We start from the raw sequence: 25,486 nt of genomic DNA on the forward strand, positions 1-25,486 counted from the left end.
CTGTGCTGATAAAATTTTTAACACAAGTGCCCTCTCAAAAATATCTCAATACCAAAAATCTAAAACACACCACACTTTTCTCAGCTGCTGGGGTGTTCTGATGTGTCTTATTCATTTATCTGCTCTGCCCACACTGCCCTCCTCCCTCAGGTTAATATTAGGGAAATGTAGGCTGCATTTCTCGATCAATAAATGAAACTCAGATTTGTCCAAAAAGGGCAGCTGGATGTCAAAGAAACAAAAGCAGAATCCTTTGAAATACCTGACAAAAATAATTTGGTTGTGTGAAAATTCTAGCCTATTTAAAACTATACATATTTTTAAGCATACAAAAAGCAAAGAAGCATAAATGCAACACACTTTCTCTTTTCATTCAAAACACGCCATCCCTGACAGCTATCAGACAGGAAGGGGACTGCAGAGCAAGGTGGAAAAGGTGAAGGGATTAGTAAAAAACTGCAAACACAAAACCTCATAGACACAGACTATTGTATGGTGATTACCAGGGAGAAAGGAGCTGGGGGAGATAGAAGAGGGTAAAGGTGGAATAAATGGTGATAGAAAGGGACTTGACTTTGGATGGTGGACACAAAATACAATATACACATGATATATTATAGAATTGTACACCTGAAACCTATATAATTTTATTAACTAATATCACCCCAATAAATTCAATAAAAAGGAAAATGTAGGCCATTCCAGTAACTCAGTGCTTTATATATAAAAACAACTATTTTTTAAATAAATGAATGAGTGAGTGAGTGATAGGCATCTCTCTCTATTCACAAAGCTCAGGAATCCCTATGCCAGCAGTTTCACGCCACAATTTCCATATAATTTAAATAAAGAGCCTACCAGGTAAATAAAAAGTGGTTTCAAAGGCCAGATTTAGAAGAACCACCCTTTCTGCAAAATGAATAACTTTCAAATATGGTCACAGAAAACCTCAAAGCTAGTCTTACAAACACCACTTCAGGAAGCCCTGCCAGGGGGAATTTGCATTGGACCTCCTCCCCGAGGGTGCCCAGTGAAGTGGCTTCTGCAAACGAAGCACAGACTTGAAAACAAAGCTAGTCTCTGCCAACTAAATGGGGTGCTATGTCACGGGGCTCGACTGGACCCATAACCCATGGTTCCCACACCTACCAGGGCCTCACTACAGAAGAAGGAAATACACAAAGCCCACAACTGAGGGAGAATCTGGCACCTCAACAGTCTGAACAGTACCCTCTGGTCAGGGGCCTGGAAGGGAACATACATAGGTCACCCATCTGCTGGGTATCACACAAGAGGGGACATGCTGGCTGCAGCTGGAGATGAAACTGAGAGTACCTATGACTTTCACTAAATTTAGCTTTAAATCCTAGCTCTAGAAATCAGCTCTCTGTGTGTCTAAACCCTTCAGCAACCTAGCCTTTCCCCCAGGTAGTCAGCAACCCCAGAGGCAGGAGAAGACAAGAGCCCAGCCCTGACTAATGGTCACAGGTCTGGACCTCTGGCACCATAAAGACAACATCTTGACCTAAGTTATGTTTCAGTTCCTGAGCCCTAAGGTGGAACTGACTACTTTCCCATGAGACCAGACAGAGGAAGCTGTCTAGAAATAATTCATTATCCTTCCCTCACATCCCCACTGGTCAGCTCCCAGAACAACCCTGAGCCCCTAACCCACCATATCTCGTGATTTTACCCTACAAAACCTGTATTTTACACACATTAGCTTGGCCTCTATATTGGCCAATCCAATATTAAACAAGTTTTCTTTCTATACTACAAACTCCTGCCTTTCTTTGAGCCAATGCAAACCCCAAGAAAAAAATTGGAGTTTCAGTAACAGAGGGACAGAGAAGATATGCCACACCTGAAGGATAAAAATTACTAGTTAACCTCTGGGCTGACCAAGTAAAACCTGCCCAAATCCACAGGGGTGTGAGTTCCCAGCCTCTAGAAGGAACATATCACCATGAGGTTGTGACAGGCTGTAGGCGCCAACCCAGAACTCACTCTTGTCTCACTGCTCGTGGAGGGAAGCGGAAATTTCATGGGAGGCAGAGTGGCAAGCTAAACGACTGCATGTCCCAGTGTCCTTCACAATGAGGTGTCCATAGAGCTATTGGGTGAAACTTGAAGCAAAGTTCTTTAAAAGACCGTATTCCCTTCCTGTTTCTTTTGTCTTGAACTCCATCCAGGAGCCTCCTGTGAGGTAAGGACAAGGGCCTGACAGAGGGGCAGCAGGACAGAGAGCAAACGTGGTGACACTGTCATGCACCTGACATTCTGGCCCCTGGCCCCTGGACTCTTCATTTCCTGGGAGAAATGTCAATCTTGTTTAGGCTACTATTTTAGAGTTTTTGTATTATCATCCCAACACAATTTCTAACTGACATGGAGCCCTAGGGGCTTCTAAGGTCAGTCAGAACACTGATTCCCGGGGAAGCAATAAGGACACACAGTGAGAGAAAGCCCATCTAGGGGCTTTAAAGTTTTGATAAGGATGTGACCACTGGCTCTGCAGCATTTGAGAGCTGGCTCTCCTTAGGCAAATATCTTGACTTAAACAAACCAGCAGGCCCCAGCTTTCCCACCAGGTCCTCCAGTAGCACTACCTTCAGAAAGAACACCTGGGCTGCATTGAATTGTTTACCTGAAGCACTTCCCACACAGTAAAAGGTGTCAAAGGGAGTAGAAGACAGGGTGAGTCCACAAAAGGAAAAGGGCTTCTGGAATGTCTGCTTTGAGATCTGCAGACAAGAGATTAACAGCATCAAACAACTGTGAGGAAATGTAACCCAGTAAATGAAGTCAGAAGGAGGGAGATGGCACAAGTAAACTGGTAAGAACCAGGCGTGGACACCTTCACTTGCTTGGGCCACAGACAGTCGCCAGGAGCTTCTCAGGGGCCAGGGACCCATGGCTCGGCACCTCAGGCTTGATGGTGAGCACAAGCATGCATGCACACATAAAGGCTTTGCTCTTCAGGGTGTACTGTCTCTAGTGCAGTACAACAGAACTTTCTGCCATGACAGAAATATTTTAGATCAGCATTGGCCTTTATAGTAGCTATAGAGCACATGAAATTTGGCCATTATGACTGAGAGAATGAGGATTTCTTTATTGCATTTCACTTTCAGTTATTGATATTTCAATTTAAATAGCCACATGTAGCTAATGGCTACCACAATGGCCAATGAAGGTCTAGGCAGAGTGTGTAGGAAATAGCCCTCACCCTGAGGAGAAGGGAGGGAAAAGAGGGAGAGCAGAGGACCCAGAGGAATGGAGTGCAGGTCTTCCCTCAACATCCCTCACATCCTCATAACTTGCTGTACCTCTCAGATACCTCATGAGTTCAGCTTTTTCATTCCTAACTCCTCCAACCTTGAAACATGCCTTCCCGGGTAGAAGCTAAAAATGAGTGGCAGATGGTGACAAACACTGAAGGTGCCCCTCTTCAAGGAACTGTCTACCAAAGGACTGAGTCGACGAACTTGGGTGCCCCATCCAATTTAGTCCTAACTGCATGCAGCCTGGTGCTGCTCCGTTCCCACACTTCCCTGCAAGAATGACAAGGTCGCCTTCCCATCAGGTGACAAAAATGCTGCAGTACTATAGAAAACAAGGAGTCTCCGAAAACACACCAGCCTTTTCTCCTCTCCATTCTGACATGTTTCGGATGAATAAGTGAGGATGTTATATGTTAAGCCTTCATGTCAACAGCATTTTTTCAAGATCAACTTGCCCCCACTGTATCAATGCCTGGGGCATGGGGCAAGGAGTTGATGGTCTCAACAGCTCTGTAAAACTGGAGTCATTCTAGACACAGCCAGCAGCGCACCACAGTCAGCAGCATGAAGAAACAGTACCTTCTCCCTCCAGAGGAGCTCAGGGGTGAGCTGGGGTTTCAAGGATGCCTAATGGTAGGGGGCTGCAAATTGCTCAAAGTGATACAAGGTGCAGCCAAGAGGGGGGCGGGTCCCAAAAAGGGATTTGGAATGGGATCCAGAACTCAAGGTGTCTAGGAAATATTAGAAAGACATATAAGATGTCCTCACCCCTTCCCCTCCACAGTTGTGAGTTGCGGTAAGGGTCACATGGAGCAGGAACATGCAGGGCTGTTTTGTACAGCAACAGCTTTGCAGCTAATCCATGGCATGGCTATTTAACATATCTATAGCCTTTGGCTGGTCACTTAAATATGTTAAATAGCTGTGGTCATGCTCTGAGCCAGGGGGGATGGAAGGAACTTTCCCCCAAGATGTAACTGGGGGGCAGGTCCCCCTGGTTACAGTGCCTGCGTGGGAGCTTGGAGAAGATTGGTGCCATGACATGGGGCCGCACCTGCCCAGACTCACAATGGCAGCCCAGTGGACTTGGAATAATACAGGAATGCTGGCAGGTGTAACTGATTGTAAGAGGATTCAGAAATGGGGGTACAGAGGAAGGCTGGTGTGGGGATTTAAACCCAGACACAGCAGCCATTAGACAGAGAACCACAAAGTTTTGCCAGAGTGGGGACCCCTGCAGCCATGTGAGGGAGAAAGCTACGAGGCTTTGCCAGATTGGAGACCCCCACAGCTTTGGTGGAGAGAAGAATACTGCAGTTTTGGCCAGAGTGTAGGTCTGGTAGAAGAGGACCACGTGGCTTTGGGTTGCTCCCTTTGACTGTGTGGCTTGGGAAGCAGAAGAGACTTTGCCTGGAAGAAGGGTGAAGGAACTCTTGCCAGTAGGCCATGAGGTACCACATGGCTTTGGATTAACTGGAGATCCTGCCTGGACGGCAACACAGCTGACAGTGTCAGGAGCCTGAAACATGGGACATTTGCTTCTTTTCCTGAGTTATGGTACCCCGAATTAGGGCAGGGGGAGAAGGAAGCACTGTGGGAGTCTGTGGGTATCCTAAAGGATGTTGATATTTTAATGAAGATGTTAAGTCACTACTTTAAGTCTGCATAGCTTTAAATAAACATTCCCTTTCCTTTTCACAAATCTCTGGCATTGAGAGAGGTCTTTCCTATAAGGCAGCGGACATAACAAACCTGGGGGGTTCCTTTCGGTAATAGTATATCATCCTCACTCCCCTTAGCTCCTTGTGTTCTGTAACAAAAGGGCTAGCCTTCCTTCTCTTGAAACCAAGTGATATATTAGAAATTATCAACTAGTCTGCCAAAAATACAGAGCTCACAAGAAAACCAATATAACCTGATTGCTCTGTTCACCTGACAGAAATCAGTGAGCCAAAACAGAGGTGATGGGCTTCAGTGGGGCTCCTGGCCGCTGTACATGCACAAGATGCGCCTGGCAGAAGGGCAGCCCTTATTTCCCAGTGAGAACTGGCCTTAGTTCATTGGGTCAGTGGCAGGAGTCATGGTCAGCAGCGTTCTGAGCTGCAAGTAGAACAAGTCTGTGCGAGGGCTGGCAAGCAGTTTCTTGGGGGGAGAAACGTGGAAATATGGCACAGAATCTAAGACTTTTGGAGTTCATGAAACATCAAAATACAAATATGATGCCAAGCAATCTATGATTTCAGATATGTCCTATTTTTCACATTTAACTACTTAAAAATTTATAAAATTATATAATTATCACCCTAAGATTGTTTGCAAATCAGAACACTTTATCAGGGCTATTTTCTAATTCAAACTTCCTAATCCTCGCATGTCTTCAGCCAAAGTCAATGTCACCACCCCCAATTCACGTGGGAGAAAGCACCGTTCAGAGTAGAGAGGCTCTGACTTCCCCGCAGGGCTTTCTGATAGATCATATATTGTGGGACACTGGTCAGCAAGGCTGTGGTTTTTAGCTCTTTTGTCTAGTATTGCCACCAAGGAAGAACCTGAAAAGAACAGCAGATACCTCCCCAAATACGCCTCTCTGGCACAGAATTATGTTGAACTGGTTATTTTAAAGAAATGACAGACACATAAGAACTCTGAAAACTGAGTAAAAGTTACCCTTTTATAAGAGACATTTATATTTACAAGGGAAATTTCCATTTGTAAGTGTCTCGCTCTGGGTACCAGGAAGAGGAAGATGACTAAAACTCTATTATCAGTGGAGGAGCCCAGATGTAAATATTCACACCCTCATCTACTGGACTTCTCCTGGCCACCTCCCATAACTGGCCTTCTTCCCATCCACAGCATCTCTTTTGTCTTCAGCTGGAAACAGTTTTTAAAGTGATAGCTCGGGCCATTTCATGGAGTTACTCAGTCTTCCTAGGTATTGCCCGTGTATATGAAAGTATTAAACTTGTTTGTTTTTCTTCTACAAATCTCTCTTTTACTACAGGAGGGAGGGTCTCAGCCAAAAATCTAGAAGGGTAGAGGGAAAATTATTTTTCTTCTCCTACAAACCTAAAAAGGCATAAACCCAAAATGCTGCCTTTCATGAAATGGCATGAAAGGGCCCTCTGGGACAGGGCTTTGCAGTAAGAATCCAGATAGGTAGCGGTACAGTCTGCCACCCACACAGACTGGACGGACACAGGTAGGTCCTGCTTTACCTGAACTGGATTCTTTTCACAAAGGAAACATTGCTAACACCCCTTCAGGCATTTCAGAGCAGACAGAAAGGGAAGAAAGGAACAAATTGGCCTAGCTACACACATTTTGATGATTAAATAAAGGTTCATGAAAATGCAGTGTTTTCAACAGTGTTAATTCTAAAGTGATGATAACAAGTACAGTATTTTAACAATGGCCTAAGTATAAGTGTGATCATTACCATCGAACAGAAATTCATACCAACAGCTTCTAGATGATTACAGAAGAAACTCATTTGCTCCATGTTCACGTGATAAGACGTGCTGCTATAAATTATGGAGCTAAACAATGTGATTAGGAAAAATATCCTGGCTCACATCCATGACACAAGCCAGTTGCTATGGAGACAATACATCAATGGGTCTCTGCTGCATTCAACTAATTTTTAATCTTGCTGATCTGTGAGTCTGCTTGGCTGGGTAATGCTATTAATAAATATGAAATAATGAGAACAAGGATTTTCCAGGTTCTAGTATGAGACAATTAAATAATTGCTTCTTCTCAACAGGAATCAAAAATTCCTTTACTTTGAACTCTACTGTACTCTTATCTCTTCATGGGGCATATTTGAGACTATCTGTTTTTTTGAGAAGAGGAAAAAGGAGGACAATTACATTCGACCCTAAGGCTTTACTTTTTAAAACCACCAAAGGCCTGCTTTTCTCATCTCTGCAAAAAAAACCCTCACCTGCAATCGGGGGCAAACATGGCAATTTTCAACAATTATTTTATGCAAATATATAATCTCCAATTGCACCTACACTAAAATAGTTATAAACCAGATCCTATTTTCTCATTGACTTGTACTATTATTTCAGAGTTAACCCATTTTCATTTCTGAATGAGCTAACACCAAGTTTCTCTGCATCTATCACAAATGCAATTAGACTCTTCAAACTTACAGAGCAAGAAATTCATACCAAAGCAAGAAAGGGGAAGAAGAGGAGATCAATTATATGTTGAATGCCTGCCATGTGCCAGCTGCTTACTATGTGCTTTAAGTATGTCATTTTATTTAGTCCTTGTACCAGAATTGTAGACAAGTGTACTATTGACAGAGCCATCTTTACAGATGGAGACAATGGGGCAGGGTAGAACCGGAAGTCAAGGAGCTGGGCAATGGGCCACCAGTGTACTGATGTACATCCCTCCACACTACCCCAAAACAGGGAGAAGTCCTTGGGGGAGACTACAGGAATCTGGGTCCATTTCTAACAGGAGCTATGGGGATTCACCATGGTGATGGCATCCTCAGCTAGGTGTCTTAGGCTAGGGCCCTCTGGGACTGTGCTCGGAGCTGGCCCTCCCTAAGTCTGCTGACACCACTGAACAGAATGCTCAGGGGAGAAGAGCAGGATGTGTGCGAGTGTGTGTGAGTGTGCTAGGCTAACAGCAGGTAATTTTCTCTCTTCTTCCACTAGCATAAGCTGCTTTGAGAGGGGAGCTGTCCTTTATAAATTTGACATAACAAATATATTGTCTGAGCATTTTCAAAGTATCAAACAACAATCATTACTTTCCCCTTGCTTTCTCATTACTTCCAAAGTAGCATACTGAATCCAACCTCAGGCACCAGTTGTACTTTCATGAACATCCTCATTTCAGCAGCATTTCCAAGGAGGTGAGATAGTCAGCCACAGCACTGTGGCCATGAGGCCGGCGCCACCCTCAGATTACAGGTGACAGAAAGCAAGCTCTCCTCTCTCTAGTTTGTCAACTGGGGGGAGATGTGGGGATGCCTATATCCTGTTTATGCTGCTGCTGGTTTTCACAGATTTCTCCAACATGCTATATTCCTTAGTAGAAACTTGGGGTCTGAGCACAGCCCTTGTAAATATTTTGTTTGCCAACACAAAGGGCTTTTTTTAATGGAGTTAACAGTTCCCCAGACCAGGTGTGAACTCATTTGTCTAACCATCACCCCACTTATTCTGACCAATTCTATGTCAGCCAGGCCAGTGTCACTTTTGTGTCACTTCTCTGACCTCTAAACACTTCGTGTTCGCAAACCCAGTTTTGTATATTCAGAGGGGGAAATGATGGACAACTCATCCCCACAGAAAGTATGCATCTATCCTAACCTTTCCTGTATATAAATAAACCCTAGACACTGGGGACTGTTAATACCCTAACTGAGGAAACAGACCCCAGAACAGGCCATAATAAAACGAGTAAACAGCACAGAATGAACAGAGAGGAGGGAAAACCCCTTCTGACCAGGAGGTTAGGGCAAGTTTCAGAGTGGGGGACCATTTGACCTGGTCTTCAAGGTGATGGGAAGCTTGCTTACAGAGGGGAGGGACACCCTGTGACAAAGATGTTCACACAATGAAGAGTAACATGGCTCAAAGGCTGAGGCACAGGGACTGTGCCTACACTGTCCATGTAAAATGTGCATCCAACTTTCCTTTAACAACCAACACAAAGAAACCAGTGAAAACCCTTATAGAGCAGCATTAACAGGCATGTGCAATTCCTGTGCTAAACCAGGGCCTAGCCTTGTGCGGTGGCAGATACAGACCTTGGAAGGCCTCGTGCACAAAGTCACACCAACATGCCTTACCTTTCTACCTGGCACCAGCAAGCCCCCAAGCATGACATCTTTTCATCTTTGATTCCTCTCTTCCTCACCTCATTTCATACATGGCTGTCTTTTCACCTTCTCTTTCCTTCTGCATCCCCATAACAACAGCATGGCTAGCTAGCAAGAAGCAGGCAGTAGGTTAAGAGTTCAGGAGCAGCCTGGGTTGGAATCTTGGTTCTTCCAGTTTTCAGCAAATAACCCCCTAGGCTCAAGTTTTCCTTCTGTAAAACAGGGCAAGAGCAGCACCTGTCACATAGGGTTGAAGCCCCTGCCATACAGTGAGTGTTTGATGAATGCTAGCCTTCGTTATTCCTGCCTTCACCAAACAAGCTGTCATATAAATCATGACATAGCCATAGTTATAACCATAAAAGTGGGTATAGTACCCTCTTTTCCCATCCCAATTCCACCACCACATTTGGTACCTCAGGTCACAGATAAAGTGCCAGCCCTCAGGGATGAAGTCCCCTCTGCTATTCACTCACAGAGCAACTTTCCTGCAGGGCTGGTATGATGCAATATGATTATTTGATTATTATCTATCTCTCCTACTAATATTAAATGAATGACAGTGGAGTATTTCCTTTTTATTATTAAATAGGTTAGTGAATGAACAAATGAACAACAGAATATTTACATGAAAAAATAATATATTTGTAATTGAAAAAATTAGGTTACATAGTATCAATAGCATGTTCAGCATAACCCTATTCTGTGGAGGAAAAATGTTGTGCCCACCTATCAACACACACACACACACACACACACACACACACACACATTCCTGGACAGTACTACACAAAATATCAACACTGTATTTTTCTAGCCAAAGTTAAAAGTATCTATATGGGGGGCAATTATGACCCCACTCAGAAAATTCCAGGTTCATCTTTCTCCCTGGTACAGTCCAGGGCAGTCCCCCAGCAGTGATGGATAGAATGGACAATTTCTGTGAGCAGGTGGAGGAGGAGCCTGCCTCCCTGCTTTGATGCAGCTTTGATGCCCAAGTGTGGACTGTCCTGGCTGTCCGCCAGCCATAGCAAGGTGAGGGAGCCTATGGCAGGGGCCTGTGGCCAGACCAGACTCATCCAGCACTACCCAGCTATGTCAGAACTGTGAAAAACAGCACATTCCACTCCAGTTTCCCAGCATGAGCCAATCCATTATAGAGAAAACCAGGTGGTTTTTCATATCAATCCACTGGAAATATTGGACTAATGCAAAGGTCCTACCTACACATTCTATTAAAATCCAAACTACATCACAAAATGACAATAATAAAAGAACATATGCCGATTTCTATAATGATGGACATAAGCTCATATCTTCAATGCATCAAGATGAAAGTATCTGTAACTCTGCCACATATACACACACACACATTTAACATACATATATAGAGGGTATAATAATACAGTGATAACCCCAGTTCTCAAAATTAATTCATTCCATTAAACTGTTCAAGAAGTGATTTATTCAAAAACCATATCTCCCTTGTTTGTTGCCTGAAAGATGCGTGACTGAGCATACAGGTGTTGGCTCAAGAGTGTTGCTGGGTTGAGAATCGAGACCCGAAGTTTTGTTAGACAACCAAGACATTTTTTTCCCATGAACAACTTGGTCGAGACTAAATTCTTTAAGAACCAAGACGTTTGAAAACTGAGGTTTGACTGTATATAGGCATGTTTATTTAAAAAACAGAAGTTGGGGAAACTGTATATCCTTTGTGGTACAATTTTCTGCTGTAAATTTACCAAATAAATAACCTAGAATGTGTGCCAATATAGAAATCTGGAAATATCGTAAACAGTTAAAGAAATCATGGTATACCAAAAAGGAAGCACTTCATAAACTTTTAAGCCCACAAATGCAACTGCTGACATAGAATAGTGTCCATGATACATTACGGAGAAGAAAATAAGTTTTAAAACACTATATATTGTTTGATTTGAATTTTATAATATAAACATATACCTTATATGTATAAACATGCAAAAATTCTATTAAAATATAAATATTTTACAGAATATAAAACTATATGAGACATGTAAAATGAATGTATACTATCTACAAAGAAAGTAGTTCTGGCCCTGGCTGGTGTGGCTCATTGGATTGGGCACCAGACTGCAAACCAAAGGGTCACCAGTTCAGTTCCCAGTCAGGGCACATGCCTGGTTGATGGCCAGGTCCCCCAAAGGGGTCTCCCAAGGGGTATCCACACATTGATGTTTCTCTCCCTCTCTTTCTCCCTCCCTTCTCATCTCTAAAGACAAATGAATAAAATCTTTAAAAAGAAAAATAAAGTAGTTATGGTTGATATTGGCTATATTTAAATTTTTATTTCCTTTTTTTCTTTAAGAATGAGGTATGTGATTTAAAAAACAACAAAAAAAAAACTCATAGGGTAGAGAAGAGCCAGTTGAGAAAGACCAGGTCACAACAGACTAGCCCATGCAAGTTGGACTCTGGACTTAATAGAGGTGGCATCTCGTCTATATGTTTAAGATGGTATTTCCCCTGTGGGCACTGCCCACTATATCTGTCCTACATTCCCCATCCTCCCAAGCATCCGAACTTGACTGTTTTCTGAAGTCGACTGTTTTCTAAGTCTGGAGTGCCACCATATTTATCAAATAAACTTGAAAAACAAACTAATTCAAGGTTGCCCACTACACGAGAAAGAGGCCAGGTAATCAGCACAGAGAAGACAGAGGCATCACAGAGCAGTTGATGGTGGGGATGGTCAATCAGCAGGAAGAGCAGACGCCCAATTGCCACTGGCTATCACCAAGCAGGACCAGAGCCCAGCAGTGTCCATCCATCCTCAAGTCCTTTTAAAAAGAAGCTGAAAATGCAGATGTCTGGGAAATGTCCTGATATTTTAAGTGCTCATTACTACATGGGTAGGCCCTTGGGAGAGTTACACAAGCACTCTCTGCCTTACTCCCCATCTGTAAATTGGAGATAACAGTATCTATCTCACAGGGTTGCTGTAATGTTTAAATGACTTAATCCACACAAAGTGCTTAGAAAGTCACGTGACCAACATAAGCACTTAGTGCTTATCATCATCCAACCGTGAGCTCCCACAGGTCACCCCTGAACTACCACTACTTAATGGCTAGTAGCAACCTGAGGACAGGGCCTCTGCCAGCTTCATTCATCTGAGCACTGTACAGTAGCTGGCACACTGTTGCCAGCAGTGTTTTCTGGTTATGTGAATTCATCATGGGATGATTCCTAAGGAGTTCGATCCATGAAGAACTCTCGCATCACCAGGCCAGACCCATGTGATCTCAAAGGATGTGAGTGGGCTGCACAGCAAGCAGCCTACCTGGAAGACTGCCCACACCCCAGCCCCAAGGACCTCCACCCTTTATTCCTATTTTCTGAATTCCACTTAGGGTTGTAGATTCAAGATATGGCAAGTCTGGGGATGACTGGAACAGATGGCAGTCCCAGGGATGACTCCTGTAACTGCTGATCTACCAGGAACCCACAAGCCACTTTTCCAGGCCCTATCATTTGTTTACACATCCACCTGCTGAGAAAAATCCCCGGGGGTTCTTTCAATCCATATGCTATTCTGGAAAGTTGGCCTGTGTTGGGAGGAGGAAGTAGAAGTGCCGGAGTGTTGCTACTACACTCCTCTCACCTGGCCTCAGCACAGAGGCTTTGTGCCACTAACTGTCACCTGATGCATCCTGCCAGGAGTAAAACCTCAAATGATCCTGCAGATGAGGACAGACAACAATGAACACTGTTGTGACAACACATGTCAGACTCCACATTCAACACTGCCAACAATCCTTCTGCCGGCGTACCAACAACCCTTTGCACAAGCATTAACATTCCCATTTCACAGAAGAAGAATTCAAAAGGTAGTCTGACTCTGAAGACAAGGCTTTAATCACTTCACTGTACCTCAAGGAGAGGTTCTCGGTGCAATGGGAAAACATCCCAGAATCTCATGTGTCACTGGGCCACCCACAGAGCACCTGCTCAGCATCCATCTTGGGAAGAGTGTTGACTGAGAATCAGTCCCTCCTCTGAACTCCACAGAAATCTGTCCACACCATTCCCTGAAGTGACTAATTACTTCATAGAAGCTAAATGATCTTCAAAAAACTGTTGATGGATAAGCCGTTCCTATATTACCCAGCTCAACAAAGCCTTGTCAAATGAGGACAGAGTGGTCTTTTCACTACTTTGCACTTTTCACTGGATTCGCCACTTCCCCATGAAGTCACCTGGATTATTCCATTTAATACCATAATCTCCTAAACCCTGGACATTGTTAATCCCCTGACCCTGCTCTACTTTTCTTGATTCCACAGCCCTTACTAACTTCTAATATACTTCTTCATTCACTCACTGATTACGTTTATAGTTTATCATCTATCCTGTGCCACCTGCCCACCCCCACTAGAATAAACACTGCACAAGGCCAAGACTTCGTTTTCAACTGATGCATTACAAGTTGCCTACAAGACAGTCCTGCACATAGTAGGCACACCACAAATATTTCTAATTGAGCTGAACTGAAATGCAGGTTCTCATTGCTTGGTGTCTCATGTTCCTTACCTGCAATCAGCGGTTCCAGTGCTACTTACTCCACACATTGTCACGAGCATACAAGGGCCAGACACAGCGTGGGGCACTTGGTGTGACGCCCGGCACAAGGAAAGCCTTCAGCGCAGCTTCCCTGTTCTTTCTTATTATTGTTGTTGTTGATCAATTACAGTTGTCTGCATTTACCCTTTACCACTCCCCACCAACCCAGCCAAACCCACCTCCATCCTTTGCTTCTACCCACCCCTTGGTTTTATCCATGTGTCCTTTATAGGACAGCTTCCCTGTTCTTTATCCCATAAAATGAAATCCACACTGTAGACTGTACTTGGCTTCATATATTGAGCCATAGACTGCTAACCTTCTAGCAATCAAGCCAAGTCTTAGGTCAGGAAAGCCATTCTTCTTAGACACAATTCCTCTTAGAAGTAGCTATTTATTCTACCAGAAATGCTCAGCATTTCTTTCTTTTACGTAGGAACCTATAATGGTGACAAATGTCTTAAATTATCAGTAAATAAACACATAAAGGGTAGGAACTAAACTAACTTTAATAGGTTGCCTGAACACTGGGATACATTTTTTTTTTTAAATTCCCAGGAGCCAAGCTCAATTCACTATTAGAGCAACAGGCCTGGGTCTCCAATGAGCCTTCTGTTTCATTCTAAGTGAAAGAGGAGGACTGTACAAATGATAAAAACAAAGCAAAACAAACAAAGAAAACCTTTGTAGCAATTAACAATTCACATCTGACTTCTGTACAAGACCTTGATCTCCCAGCATGTAAGGGCAGTGTCTTCATGCATCTTTATGTCCCTTGGCCCCAGCACACTGACTGGACCAGACTAGCAATTCACTGAAATGAGAAGGGGTGGAGGGAAGAGAAGAAGGAAAGGAACCAGGAAGTAAGAACAAGTGGGGAAGCCAGTAGGGGTTACGGGGGAGGAGGGAGGGCAAACAGAAAAGAGGAGAGAAGAGGAGGGAAGGGACTGTGTGTATAATGACACTATCATTTTAGGGGAAAAAGGGTTTTAGGCTATGATTGTTACGCTTTCATATATTCCTATAGGTGTGAAAAGACACAGTCACCTGATAGTACCTGGAGTGGGATCAAAGGAAGCATTGAGATTTTAAGGGGTGGGAGATGTGTTAACATTTTCTTTGTTGTTTATTTATTTATTTATTTATTTATTTATTTATTTTTAGAGAGAGAGGAAGGGAGAGAAAAAAGAGGGGGAGAAATGTCAACTGGTTGCCTCTTACTTCCTAACTGGAGACCAGGCCTGCAACCCAGGAATACGCCGTGACTGGTAATCAAACCAGTGACCTTTTGGTTTATGGGATGACTAACCCACTGAGCCACACCAGTCAGGGCATGTTAGTATTTTCTTCATGTACCTCTGTAATGTCTGACTTGCTCTGGTACTGGGTTTGTGTGACCACAGTAGGTCCATCCCAATGAGAGCACAGCACTAAGAGAAGAGACTTGGGGAACTGCTGAAGGGAAAAGAGAGAAAAATAATTATGGAATCTTGGGTACTTCCTAGGAGGCCAGTACTAGATCTCAGGAGCCAAGCAGTTAGCAGCCAAAGGGTGGTGTGAGACCAGGACAGCCCACAACATGGCAGACAGGGAGAGAAAGGGAAGGGAAAAGAAAAGCATGTTTACCTGGGACCATTCTCAGGAAGCACACTGCAGAAGGAGCAGGCTGGGGGGCTTTAGGCAGAAGTGGCACGAGGTAAGTCTGGACTGTTCAACAACATCTCAATGCAAACTTTTCTAGTGAATGCTGGGAAAGAAACTCAAAACTTCCTCTGGAGATGAGGCTATATACTATGGAAAGAGATTTGCCAACTTTCCTTTCTCCTTCATCTCAACAGTCACCATTCCTTCTTGGACTACTCCAGAAAAGCCTGGATGAATCACCTGGTGAGTTATCCTGCCTGTATCCACAATGGTTCTTTACTTGTTCATGTCTCAAAGCAAGTACATGTCAGTCTACTCCCATGGTCTCTGCAATCAATACATTGATGTCAACCCATCAGAGTTACCACTGCACTAATTTACCAGTTCTGTGACCTGGGGGGCACATTACTGAGCCTCTCAGACCTTTAGCTTCCTAACTGATAACCTGGGAAATAAAAGTCCATAACTCACAGGTTGTTGTGAAGATTAAATTACCTAATTATTCAATACATCAGCACAGTGACTAGCACCTAGGAAGCTCTCAATAAATGTAAGCTTTCACTTTGAGGCATTGCTCATATTCACCCAATGATACAAGTTCTTATTATTTGCCCCATTTTACAGATGAGAACTGTGTGCCTCAGGTGAATACGTTTCCTGAAGTTAAACACGTAGTAAGTGGCAGAGGTCGAATTTAAATCCAGACTGAAAACTTGTATTCTCAACTCATAATTTTTACTGTCTCCAAGTCATTCTCTTCACTCTCTTCCCTTAATACTCTCCCATTTGACATTTTAACTGTCACAGTCTTCTTTAATATAACCTAACCTTCTACCCCTTTCTGCTTCTATCGAATTCTCTTCCTCTTTCCCCTCTCTGACCTACACTTGCCTGGCAACAAACTCATACTCTCAGCCAGAGCTTAGAGAGGGATGTGAACAGGAAAAGAGGATCAAAAACCAGAATCCACTTAGCAGTGTCTTCTAAAGCCAAATGCATACCCATCATCCAACCTAGCTCTTCCATCCCTGTGTAAATGCATAGAAGAAAGGAGTGTTTGTGTCTGCCAGAGTACCAGGACAAGAAGAAATACAGCACTTTAACTGAAAATAGCTCCAAAATACAAGCTACACAGATTTCCATGAGCAGAAGAATAAATATTATGGTATACTCATACAGGGGAATATTAATTACACTGTATGATATAAAATAAAAGCAATAGTAAGTGAACTACTGGTAGGCACAATAAAATGGATGAGTCTCACAAACATTATATTGAACAAGTTAAGCCAATCATAAAAGAGCAGATACTACAGTATTTATTAATTTGAATTTCAAACGTAGGCAAACAGACGTGACCTCTTTGGGTAGGGAGCTTTGAGAAGGAAGAGGCACAAGGGAAGCTTCAGAGGTGCTTACAGTATTCCAGACCTTGATCTGGGCCATGGCAACAGAAGAATGCATAGGTTAAAAGTTTACCAAGCTGTATGTAATATTAGTGTGCTTTATGTATTCTAGACCTCAATTTTAAAAAGAACAAAGGTAATACAAATATCTAAATCCATTTCATCGCAGAGGTACTGAGGCTTCTGGGGCAGTAGCTAAGATGGTGGGCTTTGGTGCTGTCCCCAAAGCGCTGACTTGTCCCCTGGCTAAGACCTGAGACAACCCTGTATGCAGGAATGGGAACAGTGTGGGTCAGAACACACCCAGTGGAGCCACAGCCAAGTGCATCTGCTGCTCTCTGCATCTCTTAGTCCCCCAGGCCTACAAAGGTCTGCCACAAAGGCTATAAAGCACAGCCCCTCCACAGCTGGGCAGCTTGTGCTTATGCTGTATCATGTTCTTTTGGAAATCCTCAAAATTGAATCCTAGTTCCTATTTTCTGGTACAGTTGATGGTTTTTAGTTGGCATAATATTATACTTTGGATCTCTATCTTCCCCTTATTTGACGTAGAATGCTAGAATAACCCAAGATGATTATTCCTTCTGGTCATAGAGATTTCACACAAAGGAGATTGTTAGAACCCATTCATTTTATTATCAGACACATTATTATATTAGTCACCCACATTTTGAGGGACAGAAAGATAGTGTAACAGTATGTCAAATCTCCTGCAGATTTAATTTTCAACAACAGTGCCAAGACAATTCAATGAGAAAAGAATAGTCTTTTCGACAAATAGTACTGGGACAATTTCATATCTACATGCAAATAAAACATGGCAGAACCTTTTCCTCACACCATACACAAAAGCAAACTCAAAATAGATCACAGACCTAAGTATTGTATAAGACCTAAAGCTGTAAAACTCTCAGAAGAAGATACAGGAGTAAATCTTCAAGATTAAGAGCTAGGCAAAGCCTTCTTAGATATGAACCAAAAGCGTCAACACAAAAGAAAAAAATTAGATAAAACATTTGTGCTGCAAATGACACCAAAAAGATGCCCCACAGAATAGGAGAAAATATTTGCAAATCATACAACTATTAAGGCACTTGTGTCCATAATTTTATATATATATATACACACACACATATATATGTATTATATATATATAAACTATACAAGTCATTAATAGAGACAACACAATTTTAAAATGTGGAAAGCATCTGAATAAATTTTTCTCCAAAGAAAATATACAAATAGCCATTAAGCACAAAAAAAGATGCTCAATATCATTAACCACCAGAAAAATACAAACAAAAACCACAAGATACCACTTCAAATGCTTGAAATTGGATCCTTCATACACTGCTGGCAGGAATGTAAAATAGAGCAGCTGCTTCAGAAAACAGTCTGGCAGATCCTCAAAAGGTTAGGTGTAGTGTCCATGTGAACCAGCAATTCCATGCCTAGGTGTGTCCCCATGAGAAATGGAAACATATATCCACATAAAACTTGTACATAAATAGTCATAAGAGGCAAAGAAATAACCAAAATGTCCATCAACTGATAAATGAACAAAATGTGTATCTCTACAATGGAAAACTACTCAGCAATAAAAGGGAATGAAGTACTGATACATGCTACAACACAAATTAGCGATTTTCAATCTCTATGTCGCAAGAATTTTTCAAACATGCAATACCTGACTATTCAGCCAGGGGGACTGACCTCTTTTGCCTTAAAGTGTCAAATGTAGAAAACAACAGTCAACACAACAATAGCCACCCAGTGTAAATGAATCAATATTGTATTTTTTTTGGTCAGATGGCAAACCATACATTTTTTGGTGTGCCACAGAATTGTAATTTGTTTATATGTGCCATGAGATGAAAAAGACTGAAAATCACTGGCACAGATGAGTCTTTTTAAAAAGATTATTTGTTTATTTATAGAAAGAGGGAGGGAGGGGAGTGAGAGAAATATCAATGTGTGGTTGCCTCTAGCACACCCCTACTGGGGACCTAGCCCGAAACCCAGACATGTGCCCTGACTGGGAATCAAACTGGTGACCCTTTGGTTTGCAGGCCAGTGCTCAATCCACTGGGCCACCCCAGCCAAGGCTGACACAGATGAGTCTTACAAGCATCATATTAAGTAAAAGAATCTGGTCACAAAAGGCCTTATATTGTAGGTTCCATTTACATGAAACGTCCTCAACAGGTTTGACTGATCTACAGGAAGTAGATTAGTAGTTGCTAGGGATGGGAATTAGAAGAGTAGGAGCAAAAGGGTGCAGGGTGTCTTCTTGAGACGATCAAATGTTAAGTTAGATTTTGGTAATGACTGCAACTCTGTGAATGTATTAAAACTATAGAATTATAAAATTTAAGTGGGTGAACAGTGTGGTATTTGAATTATAACTCAATGAACCTGTTCTCTATTTTTTAAAAGAAAGAAATTAGGAGAGAAGAAATGGCTATGACATTTTTTAAAAATAGAAAGAAAACAAAACAAAACACCCTGCAGGCTACTGAGGTGGCATGAGGAAATGGAAAGAACACCTGACTGTGACTGAAGTAAGAGGGGTAGCAGTCTAGTTCTGCTCTACCTCTCTGTGCCAGACTGGCCCCATGACCTTGGCAGAGCCACGTATCTCTCCTCTCGGTCTCACTGTAATGTGAAGGGTTATGTTGTAGCTGTCTCCCAACTGTAATATTTCCCGATTATTATAAATATATTGCAGATTAGCAATCACAGTGTAACATGATGAAGAAGAGGAGAACAATAAAAAAGAAAAAGAGTAACAGTAACTAATACTGACTGAGCTCTACTTTATGCTACCGGCTTACCTATATCAGCTCATTCAGTTCTCACAATAACTCCCTGAGACAGAGGACATCCCCATAGTGCAGATGAGGAATGATGGCTGAGAGGGGTTGAGACCCTTTGCCTTTCAAGGATATTACCAGGGGAAGCTTCAGGGAAACAAGTGTGGAATGGACACAGAAAAAACCCAGTGTGGATCAGAACAAGAGCACAGAAAACAATAGGAGAAAAGCCTCCAAACATGCTTTGTTTTGTTTTGTATTGTTTTTTAAAGGAACTGAGGGATTCTTTTATTATTTTTGCTATGTTGGAAGCATTTTTCAGTTCTGCTGTAAAGCATGGGGAAAATTAGAGATGAACACAAGAAAAACTAAGCAAAAAAGCAAAGAAACTAAGTGTCATAAAAAGTCATTATACTATACCATATGGCTGTGAATGTTTACCCAAAAATGCTGATATGCTGATAATGATATGTAGATATTATTAGCAGGGTAGAGAAAGAAAGTGTGAGTTTTAGGTGGAGTAAGAAGATGAAACCTCAACTTCTTACTAGGGACAAGAGTAGGTAATACCTAAATTTGAAACTGGTTTGTAAATCTGGAGGGAAATACCAGAAGCAGCAGCTTACAGAGTTAAAGAGGGCACTCTCTGAGGGGCCCTACTAAAGCATGCAGAGGAGTGATGTAGGAACTCCTTTTTTTGTTATAAATCTTAAAAATACTTTTCACGCTTCTTAAAATTATCTACACGCATTACTTAAATAACATTGAGTTAAAACAAAATTAAAACCTTTGTCCAAGTTTGAGCTGGGATTCAAACACAGGACTAAGCACACAATCCACGCCATGGGATCATTATCCCTGAGAGATATATGTAAAATGCTCTCGGAGATGACTTAGAAAATATCCTTCAACAAAGGAAGTCATTTTTGACATAATCACCAACATGAGTTACTTCACCCCACATTAGAGATGAAACCTACACAGCTCAACTCTCTCCACAACACTTAACCCTCACACAGTAATGAAGGCAGAGCCATAAACACTGGCAGCCTTCCTCCTAGTATGAGCAGCTCTCAAAATCCCACAGATATTTCAATGTGCTTTTCTCCACTTCCAACCACGGGAGGGTTCCCAGAGATGTCCTTAGGGTATATCCAGATGCAGAGTGCAGGACTCATCCCTGGAAAAAGTGCCCTAGCTCTTGGGCACAGAATTAGTAAGGTTACAAAAAGAAGGAGAAATGTTTTCCCACCAAAACAGCCACCTGGATTTTCCAGTTAACTACATTCAGAAGCTCCAGTCATCAGAAAAGAGTCTGATCTCCTGCAAGAACAGAATCTCTGGTCACAGAACAGGACCACAACATGCACAGAGCCACCTGACTGTAGAGGAAATTCTCCACTAATAGGGTGTTCAGGCTTCGAGGTGACAGATGGGATATAAGACTGTAGGTCCATTCTTTGGTTGCCCAAATAAAGGTAAAATAAATTATTATTATTCTCTCCAGTCCTCACATAAGTGTTTATTATATCTGCAATTAGAAGAAAGGAAGAAATAAAAGCAACGGACAAGCAACACCAGAGACAAAAGGGAGTTTTCCTGCTGTGGCGGCACAACACATTTGTGACCACTTAAACAGTGTGCTCAGCTTCCCCACTGTCAGCCTGGTTACAAACAGCCCAGTGCCCTGCTCCTAATCACAACCCAAAGGAACCTGCTGGATTGATTTAATGACCAGCTCTGACCAGAAGCTGCCTTCAATTTATCTATGGAAAAGGTGGAGCAGATGGAGGAGCTGAAGGTGGGAACTGGTTTTTGCATTTGGCAGTTTCTTCCTCCAACGCTTCACCATTCATCCTATCTGAGCTGCATTTGCCTGCTCCTGTAGCCAGAGCTCCACCAGCTGGGAGCTAGATTGACCAAAGCCAACACAGACCTCACTCAGAATGGATTCACTGCCATTAATCCACCTTAAAAAGAATAAAAGCTCCTCAGTAAACAAGAGTATCCCCACCAGGCAGGCCCTCAGCCTAATTGGAGGTGAGTCAGCTCACCAATGCACCAGAGACTGGCTGAAACCTCCTTGAACATTTCTCAACTTGTTGATGCAAAGCCAGAAAAATGAGGTGGAAGCACAGAATGAATAGAAGCAATTTAAGTTCACTGGGAGTCCCAGGATCAACAGTCAAACCCCTAAAAAGCAATCACTCTACCTTTGCTTCAAGGACTGTAGAAGACCAGATCCATCTCCAGCTGCAGTAGACAGAATGTCAAAATGAGAATAAAAGTGCTGTGCAGAGAGAAGTCAGGGTGACCTCCACGAAGGAAGAAGCAGGCTTCCTTGATGATTAAAGACTAGCTTGTGATCACGTTATTACACTTGGAATAAGTGTTACAATGTGCCAAATGACATCATGCTCAAAGCATCACATGTTATAACAACCTTGGGCAACCAGACCACCTGTGTCCCAGTCACAGCTCCCCTGCACACTGGCTGTCCTCATGTGAAGTTCTTATTCACTGAACTCAGAATCATCTGTAAATTGGGAATGATGATGATTCCCACAGCCCAAGGAGAGTTAAAGGGTTTGAGGTGTACAGTCTGGGTAAATGCCTAGTACATTCTAAGAAGTGAACATCATTACTCCCATCTCACAGATAAGGAAAGCAGCCCAAGAAGGAATCATAATTTTGTCTCAAGTTATACAGAACTAAAGTGGCAGAAAGGAGTGTGACTGCAGAGATCACTCTTAATTACTATTATACTCTCTCCTCTCCCATCTACTCTTCCTTTTATAATCCTTAAGGAATACATGAAACCATCTCTTGGCTTGTCTATGTAATAAAAAAAAAAGAAGTCTTGGAAGAAAAATTAAAATTCCTTAAAGACCCATATAGTAGTAATAGTAGTAGCAAGAGGGTTGTTGTCATCACCATGGTAGTACTCAATATAGAAGTGGCCCCTGGTTGCCACTATGGGCTGCGGTGTGTACATACACCATCTCGTCTCCTCTGTTTGAGAGACTGTAATTCAGCTAAAACATCAGGTATTTGGAAGTGGCAGCACAGAAGAAGACAGATATGTTGGCAGGACGATTATAAACAAGAACAATTGCTGAACAATCCCAAAACAATCACCCTTCGGACAGAAGGGGGAAGAGGACCAGCATAGCCAATGCCCATGTCATAGAAGCAGGCATTACAGACATCACATCTAAGGAACTGATGGACAGCTGGCAACCACAGACCACTGGGAGATGGTCCTGACTAAACCGCAGCCAGGGCAGGAAGAAAGGGCCTGAATTTTTCTGCACCAGAAAAACTCACAGTGAAGTCATGCTACTGAGAGGAAAATTTAAAAATATAGTTGTAACCTCCTAAACTAAAAATCAAAATAGTACTCTTGGCCAGGGACACTTTTAACAATGACGCATTTTCATCCTCTTTCACATTTTCATGGAAAATGAAACATCCCTGGGTCTAATTTTAACTCCTCTTCTGTACCCTAATCTCTACAAGGGCAGGTACTGGGTGCTGTTCACTGTTGTACACCCAAGTATCCACAACAGTACATGACACAAAGTAAGTATATAATAAATATTTGCTAAATGTGTAAGTGATGTGTCTAAGGCTCTTAACAGGCAAACACTAAGAACTAACTAAATAGGTGCTAATTGATTAGCATTATTTTCTATTTTTCTCTACAGAAGGACCAGTTTACTCCTTTGAATCCCCACAATTCTCAAGCCTTAAATGCAAAGTTCATATTCAACAAGCGCTTCATGAGTACACAGAGAAAAATATGAACATTTGCCACTAAGCAGATCCCTGCCATCATAAATGAGGACTTAAATCAAACCAAAATCATACACACAGAGACACATAAATACACACAAAACCCCTGCAATTTACTGTGTGTATACTGAACACTTCCTTCCTAAGAAGAAAGGAGAATCTACACAGCAGAAAAAGTAATTAACCAAACAGCTGCTTTTTATAACCTGGAAACTCATCACTTTGATCCCTTTCTTCCAACAGAAAGCAAAGTCCTTGAGGGCAAAAAGTGAAAAAGAGAAAAATCCAAGATTGCTACTTCAGTTGGCCAGAAAAAGAGACAAATAGTAAAATTAAAAATTTCAGTTTATTACAGACCTCTTTTGAAGGGGAAGACAATAATGTTTTAACAAAAAGGAAATGCTTCCCCATACCAATGTTTCTGTTACTTATTCACACCTACTCCTACTTTCACTAAAAAAATCCATAACATTTGATAACTAAAAGAAAAAATCAAAGATTATCTAATGACTAAGCTTCTCATTTTCCCAACAGAGAAAGAAAAGAGATGTGGCAATTTCATGAGGAAACTACACTATACTCAGGACATTTAATGTTCTCAGAACATACTATAATTAAAACAAACTAATTTGAGATCTGTAAAGGTCATTGACACCACTGTAAATATATACATTTTTGTCTCCATTTCTGCCTTGTTCCTTTCTTCATTCCCCAGTTTCCACATATCTCATAACTTGACATCTCTCCTAAGAACTCGTTTATACAAGAAGGTATTGCAGCTGCAGGCCAACACGCATTCCCAAATCTACATATAGGAAGGGAAAACGAAAACCAAAGCCTCGAGGGCAGATCAATGGGTAAAATGTAGTTATTCACTATGAGTACTCACACAAGTTAAGCAGGCCCAACCCACCCTGACGAAGCTTTGGCTTCATGCCACAGGTGACACACCCAGAGCCCAAGAGGTTGTGGTTCCACTACACTCTCTGTGATCTTAGCTCATTCTTCAAGGTCATGTGCAACACCTTCCTGTTACTCATAAACTGAAGTCCAGAGCAGTGAGATACGGAAAAGCAAACTCAGGTTTCCTGGTTCCCAACCCTGTGATCTTTCTATGGCCCTGACTGAACAGAGACCATACGAGAGGGCCGGGGCTGCAAAAACACAAGTGTAATTTGTCATGTTTTGGTACCTTCCCCAGCTCCCACAAACTAAATCAGTTTGTCTTTCTAGGCCAAGCTAAATGTCATCTCCTCTGTGAGGTCCATTTCATCTTCCCCTAGCCCAGTGGAGATCAATCACTCCTTAGTCTATGTCATCAACTCAGCCCTTTCCTTGATCTGTCAATTAACCTTCAATTCAGTCAATCCTGTAATGAACTTTATCATTTACCACTTGTCTTGTCCTCTAGACTGGAAGATCCTCATTGGCTGGATTCACCTTTCTACTCTCCTGTTCACCCGCAGTCTTCCCTGCCCTGCACATTTCCATGTACTCATCAAAATGTTAACTTATCTGACACATAGTTACTAAGATCCTACTTCATTCCACACATTACACTAGAGATATAACAATGACCAAGACAGAAACTGAAACTGCCCTCATTCACTCTTCACTTGTAAAAGGAAAGAGTCACATTAAAGAATCATTCAAATAATACTGAGGGGTAGTACTGACTGATCAGGAAAAAATGCACTGTATTTAAGTGGGAAGGAATGGTGGGGGTAAGTAACAAGCAAGTGAAATGCTACTTGAGAGAGGGTCTGTATGTGGACATGCATATTTGGGGACGGACATTCTGCATATTCTGTACCAGTAGTAGAATGTATTCAATCTGAAATTTTTGGTGATCATAATTGCACCAATTAAAAAATGTCTTGGGCAGTAGAGCCAAGAGGAATAATTAAAAGTTCTGACCTGTTTGTGACTAAAAAAGGGAGGGAGGAAATGAAGTGGGATTTTGGAAGAAATATCTAAAGAATACTGCTGAGATCAGATAAGAAAGGATCAGAGTGGTGGAAAAGAGTTTCCCCAAGAGAGAGTTTTAAGCTGAGAACTACACTGTAACTAAGACTAAGGTAGGTGGGT

At 42.2% G+C, this 25,486-nt stretch overlaps 1 protein-coding gene and 1 long non-coding RNA gene across 21 annotated transcripts in view; one reads left to right on the plus strand and one right to left on the minus strand.

Moving 5' to 3' along the window:
* The window catches only part of MAGI1 (membrane associated guanylate kinase, WW and PDZ domain containing 1), a 604,195-nt gene that overhangs the window by 439,926 nt on the left and 138,783 nt on the right, over window positions 1-25,486 (minus strand). The gene's annotated exons all lie outside the window — the stretch shown is intronic.
* On the plus strand, window positions 18,771-25,264 carry LOC118501827. Its single transcript, XR_004904490.1, has 2 exons — window positions 18,771-22,334; window positions 22,492-25,264. It is a non-coding gene; the product is annotated as an uncharacterized LOC118501827 (long non-coding RNA).

This window comes from Phyllostomus discolor, chromosome 7 (assembly GCF_004126475.2).
Source record: "Phyllostomus discolor isolate MPI-MPIP mPhyDis1 chromosome 7, mPhyDis1.pri.v3, whole genome shotgun sequence".
NCBI classification, from domain to species: Eukaryota; Metazoa; Chordata; class Mammalia; order Chiroptera; family Phyllostomidae; genus Phyllostomus; species Phyllostomus discolor.